Below are 9503 nucleotides of genomic sequence, written 5' to 3'. Positions count from 1 at the left end.
AATGGCTATTCGACCACTTTTTCCTTCCCTTTGTCGGATCTAGTTCCCTTTGCTCTTGAGCTTAATTTAACAAATAAATCGATTTAATCATTTGAGCATCGAAGAGGAATTCAAGGTACTTAGTCAATATATATACTCATTAGGCATTAAAGTCGCATATGTACGAAATCAAGAATCGAACTCAACACATTAGTTAATATTCCTCTTAGCCAATTTTCTAAGCCAAGAATAGGCATCAATATGCTTTCCTCTAACCGAATGCATGCACACCAATTTCCTTCATGTGGCGAATATGCATGTCCATGTTGAGGCCAATTATACACTTAATACCACACAAAATAGCATACATTTTACTAACTAATGCATTACATATCGTAGCTCAATACACATCTCTCATTTACTTCATAACAAAACATCATCACAAGCAAATATACACTTGAAATAGTATATATGTCATACCAATACATCATGTGCAAACATATATTCATGTAGGTGCAAGGGCCGATTCTCAAGTGGCTTATATCCAAATATATACACATATCCAAAGCTTAAATCTTACTTACCATGCAACATGCATGAATCATACTTATGGATATACCATGGTGAATACACCACAACACCATACCGTTTCAATTTGGTCATGGTTAAACAAAGAACTTAGTATCTCATTCAAAGATGCTAAAAGAAAATCTAAGAGTCCTCAACCCCCATCACATGTATCATTATCAAGCTTGATATTTAGCATGCAATGGCATTAACACCACATCCACCTTGGCGAATGTCATTCCCATGACATAGCAAGGATTTGAACCATGGGCTAACAAGAACATCAAGCTAGCAACTAAAACATGCATGAATCTCATGGCACAACCTCAAACATACCTTAATCTTGATGCAAGTATAGCCAAACCTCTTCCTAATCCTCTTCCAAACCAAACATGAAGCAAAATTCCTTCCTTCCTCTAGTATTTTCGGTCAAGAGAGAAAAAATGGATGAGCAAAATTTTTTCTCTTTTCTTTTCTTCCATGCACGGCAATGGGGGGGGGTTCACTCACACACACATTTTTTTTTTCTTTCTTTATTACCCATACTTATTTGTTTATTGTTTCTCCCTAATTCACCAACAAAACATGTTTCATGACATGTTTAGCCCATACTCCTTGTCATGGCCAGCCATCACTTGTAAAAGAGGGTATTTGACATGCAAGGCCATTGTTTTGCATGCATGCTTTAATTAGTCATCACACATTCCCCCATCATACTTTCAAAGTTTTCTACTAGGTCCTTTCTAGTGAAATTCACATTTATAACTCTAAATTAAAGCATCAAAAATGTCACACATGAGTTAACACATATTATAGGCAATAAAATAAATATTAAATTATTTTTATGCCTCGATTTTGTGGTCCCGAAACCACATTCCGACTAGGGTCATTTTAAGGCTGTCACAACTCTCCCCCACTTAAGAAATTTTCGTCCCCGAAAATCTTACCGGTAAATAGATTTGGGTATCGCTCTTTCATAGAGTTCTCGGGTTCCCAAGTAGCTTCTTCCATCCCGTGTTTGAGCCATAACACTTTTACTAACGGAACCCTTTTGTTTCGCAACTCTTTCACTTCACGAGCTAGGATGCGAATCGGTTCTTCTTCATAACTCATATCGGCTTGAATTTCAACCTCTGATGGACTAATTACGTGCGACGGATCAGATCTATAGCGTCGAAGCATTGAAACGTGAAAGACGTCGTGAATCTTTTCGAGTTCAGGGGGCAAAATCAAACGATATGCAACTAGACTGACTCGTTCGGATATCTCATATGGCCCGATAAACCTCGGACTCAATTTGCCCTAGCGCCCAAATCTGAGTATCTTTTTCCAAGGCGAAACTTTAAGAAACACTTTATCTCCCACCTGATACTCAATGTCTTTTCGTTTCAGATCCGCGTACGACTTCTGACGATCGGAGGCTATCTTCAGATTTTCACGGATTACTTTTACTTTCTGTTCAGCATCTTTAATCAAATCCACTCCGAAAATTTTGCTTTCGCCGAGCTCGGTCCAAAACAATGGTGTACGGCATTTGCGCCCGTACAAGGCCTCGTAAGGCGCCATCTTATTACTTGATTGAAAACTATTGTTGTGGCGAATTCAATCAAAGGTAAATACTGCTCCCATGAACCACCGAACTCGAGAATGCAACATCTCAACATATCCTCAAGTATCTGAATTATCCGCTCGGATTGACCATCGGTTTGGGGGTGAAAGGCGGTGCTGAAATGCAACTTGGTACCCAAAGCTTCTTGCAATTTCTTCCAAAATCGCGAGGTGAACCTCGGATCTCTATCCGACACAATGTAAATTGGTACCCGTGTAATCTCACAATCTGAGAAACGTACAATTCAGCTAGTTTATCCAATGAAAAGTCCGTGCACGACAGGATAAAGTGAGCCGACTTAGTCGATCTATCAACAACAACCCGGATCGCATCCTTCTTACTTGTCGACAATGGCGGTCCGGACACAAAGTCCATTGTGACTCGATCCCATTTCCACTCGGGTATCGTGATCGGTGAAGTAACCTCAAGGCACTTGATGTTCCGCTTTCACTTGTTGACATATTAAACATCTCAAACAAAGTCGAAGATGTCTCGTTTCATACCATGCCACCAAAACCGACGTTTCAAATCGTTGTACATCTTCGTACTCCGGGTGGATTGCCATCCGGCTACAATGGGCTTCGCTCGAATTATCAAAATAAGTTCAATTCTTTGGAACACACGACAACTTCGAACCTCAAACAATCGTCATCATCAATTTGAAACTCCAATTCCTTGTTCGGAACACACTCAGCCCGTTTTGCAACCAACTCATCGTCAACCTTCTGAGCTTCACGAATTTGATGAGTCAACAATGGTTTGGCCTTTAATTCGGCTATTAACACATTGTCGGGTAGAATAGACAAGTGTACATTCATAGCTCGTAAAGCAAACAGTGATTTTCGGCTTAAGGCGTCCGCAACCACATTAGCCTTTCCCGGGTGATAATCAATGACAAGCTCATAATCTTTTAACAACTAGAGCCAACGTCTTTGTCGCAGATTTAAGTCTCTTTGAGTCATCAAATATTTGAGACTTTTGTGATCCGAATACACATGGCACTTCTCACCAAATAAGTAATGTCGCCATATCTTTAAGGCGAATACGATGGCAGCCAATTCGAGATCATGGGTCGGATAATTTTTCTCATGTGGCTTTAATTGTCTCGACGCATAGGCCACAACTCGACCCTCTTGCATCAATACGCAACCTAACCCAAGTAGGGAAGCGTCACTATAGATGACAAACTCTTTGCCATATTTGTGCTGTACTAGTACTGGAGCTTCTGTCAAATGAGTTTTCAATTGGTCGAAACTTTTCTGACACTTTTCCGTCCATTCAAACTTGACATCTTTCTGAAGCAGTTTCGTCATGGGTGTGGCTATCATCGAGAATCCTTTTACAAACCGTAGGTAGTAACCGGCAAGTCCCAAAAAGCTCCGAACCTCAGTAATATTTCTCGGAGGCTTCCAGTTAAGTATGGCTGAAATTTTACTCGGGTCGACTCGAATACCCGATGCAAATACCACATGGCCCAAGAAGCTAACCTCGCTTAACCAGAACTCACACTTGCTGAACCTAGCATATAACTGCTTATCCCGTAAAATTTGCAACACTAATCTCAGGTGCTCCGCATGTTCGGTCTCATCTCTTGAATAGACCAAGATGTCGTCAATGAACACAACTACGAACCGATCCAAATACGGTCTAAAGATCCGATTCATCAAATCCATAAATACCGCAGGGGCATTAGTGAGCCCAAACGGCATCACTAAGAACTCGTAGTGACCATATCTCGTTCTGAAGGCAGTTTTGGGTATGTCCGAATCTCGGATTCGCAACTGATAATAGCCCAATCTCAAATCTATTTTTGAGAACACTGAGGCTCCCTTCAGTTGATCGAACAAATCGTCGATACCCGGTAACGGATATTTGTTCTTTATTGTCACTTTATTAAGCTGACGGTAGTCGATGCACAACCTCATGGTTCCATCTTTCTTTTTCACAAACAACACTGGTGCACCCCAAGGTGAAAAACTCGGGCGAGCAAAACCTCTATCCACCAACTCTTGCAACCGAGCTTTCAACTCCTTTAATTCGTTGGTGCCATACGATCACGGAGCTATTGAAATCGGTGTGGTCCTGTACAAGCTCAATGCCAAACTCTATCTCCGAACAGTGGCAAACCCGGTAATTCTTCGGAAAAACATCCGGTATTCACAAACCACCCAAGACAGATTCGGTTTTATTTCTAACTCCTTATCATCAAGTACATACGCAAGGTATGCTTCGCACCCTTTCTTACATATTTTGGGCCAACATTGATGATATTACAACCGGCAACCCCTTTAAGTCCGTAGACTCAACTCGGATCATCTCGTTATTTGCGCACCTCAAATCAATAGTCTTGCTTTTGCAATTCACAACCGCATCATACACGGTCAACCAATCCAACCCAAGAATAACATCAAATTCATCAAATGGCAAAAGCATCAAGTCCGGCGGAAAACAGGAACCTCGAATTACTAGGGGACATTTCTTACACCCTTTGTCGACCAACACGTAACGACCCAAGGGATTTGACACCAGAATTACGAACTTAGTAGACTCAATAGGTAAAGTCTTACTGGATGCTAAGGTTTCGCATATATAAGAATGAGTAGAACCAGGGTCAATCAAAGCAATCACATTAGTATCAAAGAGAGTGAAAGTACCAGTAATAACATCTGGCGAGGAAGCATCCTCGCGTCGCCAGATAGCATAAGCCCTAGCAGGAGCGCGAGCCTCGGATCTGGTCGTAACATCTCTAGATCCTCTCTGACCACCACTAGCATTGCCCGTGTTTCTAGATGGTCTACCTCGAGCAGTGGTAGCACCCGGTTTCCCACTCTGATCTACATTCTGTTCAGACAACCTCGGGCAATCTTTAATGAAGTGGTCAACTGATCCGCACTTGTAACAGGAGCGGTCACGGAATCTACAACTTCCAGAATGCCATTTGCCACAATACTGGCACTCCGTTCTCTCTCGTCGATCATTCCCACCACTGGCGATCGAAGTGACTCGTGTGGTCACAAGGGGTCGATCGCGATCTCATCTAGAAAAGCCCGAAGTGTCTCTAGACCGGCTTAAGCCATCTCTAAATTTCTTTGATGACTGTGGGAAGGGCTTCCCAAGACCTCTTCTGAAACTCCCTTGCTCCCACTTCACTTTTCTTTTCTCCATATTGAGCTCCTCGGCTTTGCACGCTTCGCTCGACAAGAGCCACAAACTCTCGGATTTCCAAAATGCCAAGATACGACTTTATCTCATCATTCACCCATCTTGAGCGTTTACACATCACGCCTTCAAGAAATGCATTCTCGCAGCATCTGGCTAAGCCTCACAAATTTTCGTTCATAGTCGATGAACCGACATGGAACATTGTTTAAGTTCGAGAAATTCCTTCCGCTTTTGATCCATAAATCTCGATGATATACTTTTTCCAAACTCGGTTTGGAAAAACTCCCAAGTTACTTGCTCTCGGGCAACTGTAAGTCGAGTACTCCACCAATAGTAGGCGTAATCACGTAGCAAGGAGATAGTACACTTTAGGCATTCATCGGTGTACAAGATAGCTCATCGAGTATCGGATCGTGTTGTCCAACCAAAATTCAGCTTGCTCGGCATCGTCGCTATCCGTAGCTTTAAATTCAGTAGCCCCATGTTTTCGGATTCTGTCCCATGGGGCTTATTCGACCTTATTTGGTCGATTCACGGAGGCATTGTAGGTACGGGGTCGATTAGTCGGGAATGGAGGTTGTGGAACAGTAGTGTTAGTTCGAATGTATTGGTTGAACCAATCATTCATCACGCTATAAAAGGCTTGCCTAGCCTCATCATTCGGATTGCTAGCAATAGGTTGAGAGTCTGCCGGAGCTGTCCCTTGTGCGGGAGCAGGCGCAACACTCTCAAGATCATCAGCTACCGCTCGGTCGGGATCGAGATCCATTACTATAAATAAACACATATTCAAACGTCAGAAATCACCACACTATCAAATAATCACATAAAATGGCATGTATAGCTAGACCCAAACGCATTACGGTAGTCCTAGAATCGACTAAACCGTAGCTCTGATACCAATAAAATTGTAACACCCCATACCCGAGTCCGTTACCGGAATCGAACACAAGGTGCACACAGACTTAACTATTTTCACAGTCCATTTAGAATTTTCTAGACAAGCTGGTTACTGCATCACTGTCGCCTTAAAAATCATATCTTGAGTTTCAAAGCTCGAAAATTAGTTTCGTAATTTTTCCCTGAAACTAGACTCATATTTCCATCTACATATTTTTTTCTAGAATTTTTGGTCAAGCCAATTAGTACAGTTTATTAGTTATAGTCTCCCCTATCCCAAGGTTCGACTACACTGACCTTTGTTCGTTACGAATTGAATATCTCCTTGTACAGGGCTTTAATACTGATTCCGTTTGTTTCTATAGAAACTAGACTCAGAGAGGAATCTATAAATATATGGCATGACTCCTAATTATCTCTGGTTAATTTAAAATTAATTTCCAAAGTCGGAACAGGGGATCCAGAAACCGTTCTGGCCCTGTTTTGCGAGAACTTTAATATCTCTTAACATGTAACTCCTATGACCGTTTCGTTTCTTCCATATGAAAGTAGACTCATCAAGGTTCATTTACATAATTTATTCACTATTTAATACCATTTCTACTATTTTTAGTGATTTTTCACATCCACATCACTGCTGCAGTCAGCATCTGTCTTTAAGGTAGGCTTTACCTATTTCATGATTTCCATGATTCAGTTGCCCCTTTTTGCATACATAGCACAAAGTGTGATCATGATTAACCATTCCAATGGCTAATCGTTTCAAAACAATTCCATACCTCATAATGATCAACATACAAACGATTATAGTACTATACTAAAAACGATATAAGCCATTTTCGCATGGCTATCCAAGTTTACACAAAACCGAAAGGTACATGACCTTCAACAAAAGGGTAGTCCTATACATGCCATTTCAAAGTTCAACCAAAATTATACCAAAATGGAGGCTTTGATAGTGTGGATGACTTTGACTTCAATGATCCCGAATCCGATAGCTAACGAGCAAAATCTATAAAACAGAGAAAGAGAAAGCGGAGTAAGCAATTTATGCTTAGTAAGTTTGAGCAAGAAATTCCAGCACAACAAAAGCATAGCATTCATAAAGCTAACGGATAGTTTCATATGCACAAATTCTCAATATCATACTCATTTCACATTCCAACCCCTATGTTCATACATAAGGGATCACCTTAGTCAAATACCGAAACTCATTACTCGATTGAGCGAATATTATTCAAGGAATCAACTAATTCAAGCTCATATGAACATACCTCATTGCTGGAATTTTTCAAGCGTATTAACTGAAATTTTACAGCAAGATCGCTTATTCTCGAATCACGTACCTTCGGAATTTAACCGGATATAATGACTCACTCAAATGCCTTCGGGACGAAGCCCGGTTATAGTGACTCACACAATTGCCTTCGGGTCTTAACCCGGATTTGGTAACTTGCACAAATGCCTTGGTCTTAGCCCGATATAACAACTTCATACGAATGCCTTCGGTCTTAGCCCGATATAATTACTAGCACAATTGCCTTCGGACTTAGCCGGATATCATTCCAATGTTCATTTACACATATATCAATATTCACGACACATCCATAATTCATTTTCGTTACTAAGGCTCAAACACAAAAATATTTATCAAACCTTTACAATTTCGGCTCAATAGCCACACACACAAGGAGCATGATTTCAATATAATTCAAGTAGGGTCATTACTCAAGACTTACCTAGGATGTCGTCGAACGATTTCAATGGCTATTCGACCACTTTTTCCTTCCCTTTGTCGGATCTAGTTCCCTTTGCTCTTGAGCTTAATTTAACAAATAAATCGATTTAATCATTTGAGCATCGAAGAGGAATTCAAGGTACTTAGTCAATATATATACTCATTAGGCATTAAAGTCGCATATATACGAAATCATGAATCGAACTCAACACATTAGTTAATATTCCTCTTAGCCGAATTTTCCAAGCCAAGAATAGGCATCAATATGCTTGCCTCTAACCGAATGCATGCACACCAATTTCCCTTCATGTGGCCGAATATGCATGTCCATGTTGAGGCCAATTATACACTTAATACCACACAAAAACAGCATACATTTTACTAACTAATGCATTACATATCGTAGCTCAATACACATCTCTCATTTACTTCATAACCGAAACATCATCACAAGCAAATATACACTTGAAATAGTATATATGTCATACCAATACATCATGTGCAAACATATATTCATGTAGGTGCAAAGGCCGATTCTCAAGTGGCTTATATCCAAATATATACACATATCCAAAGCTTAAATCTTACTTACCATGCAACATGCATGAATCATACTTATGGATATACCATGGCCGAATACACCACAACACCATACCGTTTCAATTTGGTCATGGTTAAACAAAGAACTTGGTATCTCATTCAAAGATGCTAAAAGAAAATCTAAGAGTCCTCAACCCCCCCATCACATGTATCATTATCAAGCTTGATATTTAGCATGCAATGGCATTAACACCACATCCACCTTGGCCGAATGTTATTCCCATGACATAGCAAGGATTTGAACCATGGGCTAACAAGAACATCAAGCTAGCAACTAAAAACATGCATGAATCTCATGGTACAACCTCAAACATACCTTAATCTTGATGCAAGTATAGCCAAACCTCTTCCTAATCCTCTTCCAAACCAAACATGAAGCAAAATTCCTTCCTTCCTCTAGTATTTTCGGTCAAGAGAGAAAAATGGATGAGTAAAATTTTTCTCTTTTCTTTTCTTCCATGCACGGCAATGGGGGTTCACTCACACACACATTTTTTTTCTTTCTTTATTACCCATACTTATTTGTTTATTGTTTCTCCCTAATGCACCAACAAAACATGTTTCATGACATGTTTAGCCCATACTCCCTTGTCATGGCCGGCCATCACTTGTAAAAGAGGGTATTTGACATGCAAGGCCATTGTTTTGCATGCATGCTTTAATTAGTCATCACACATTCCCCCGTCATACTTTCAAAGTTTTCTACTAGGTCCTTTCTAGTGAAATTCACATTTATAACTCTAAATTAAAGCATCAAAAATGTCACACATGAGTTAACACATATTATAGGCAATAAAATAAATATTAAATTATTTTTATGCCTCAGTTTTGTGGTCCTGAAACCACATTCCGACTAGGGTCATTTTAAGGCTGTCACAACTCATGATAATATAGATATAATGACTAAGTGACTTCTTATAACCAAGTTTGAGCATTGATTAGACTTGG

This window comes from Gossypium arboreum, chromosome 2 (assembly GCF_025698485.1).
Source record: "Gossypium arboreum isolate Shixiya-1 chromosome 2, ASM2569848v2, whole genome shotgun sequence".
Classification (NCBI taxonomy): Eukaryota; Viridiplantae; Streptophyta; class Magnoliopsida; order Malvales; family Malvaceae; genus Gossypium; species Gossypium arboreum.
This window is presented reverse-complemented; position numbering follows the sequence as displayed.